Raw genomic sequence first — 846 nt, 5'->3', positions numbered from 1 at the left:
GATACACCTCTCTTTAATAACTTCTGAAGCCTCAAAATGTGTAAATCGCCTCACTTAAAATGCCAGATTAGTACAAGAGGAGTTGACAGTCTGTGTGTAATGTATACTGATGGGGTTTGTTTTACATAGTGATAGGAAAGTGCTCAGGTCTGACCCTCTTGGAAACAAAATCTTAGTAATAAGCATTGATCAATTAATTCAGGAAATGAAGAGAGTAAAAACACTGGCACTATACTACGTCTAAGACCTAGCTGTTGAAAGTTTCCGGAAGCCTCAAAACAAACGCTGCATGTGATGTAGCAGGTGCAGACGGACGCCTAAATATCTGCCGTTGCTGCTCTCGCAATCAGTCTGCATATCATCCGCATTGCTCAGCTGCTGTGGGTTGAATATTATTTAACTTTTATCATGGCACAGGTCAATTTGGGCTGCACAGACAGCAGCCTTTGATATTTCAAATAAAACTAAATATGCTTAAATGCGTGAAAACAATGTGAATTAAAAAAAAAAAAAAACCAACCAGCCAATTTCCAGCAAGGTTAGATGTTGCTTTCATCTTGCACCAAGGACGTTACTTCTCAAAACTTTGTAACGTTTCTGATTGGCCAAATATTCCACTCAGCACTTCCATAAACATTCATTATCATATTTTTGGCCACGAATATAACATCACAGTCACCAGGATGCTATAAATACTGGTCATTTTGAGTAGAGCTAATTTTCCACTACAGCAGCTCAACATTAGAGCACAAAACAATCACAATGTACTGTACCGCTCCTTGTGGATAACTCATAATGTCAATGGGGAATATATAACTTTAAAAAAATACAGTGTATAAAAAAAAC

This window comes from Echeneis naucrates, chromosome 14, assembly GCF_900963305.1.
Source record: "Echeneis naucrates chromosome 14, fEcheNa1.1, whole genome shotgun sequence".
Taxonomy (NCBI): Eukaryota; Metazoa; Chordata; class Actinopteri; order Carangiformes; family Echeneidae; genus Echeneis; species Echeneis naucrates.
This window is presented reverse-complemented; position numbering follows the sequence as displayed.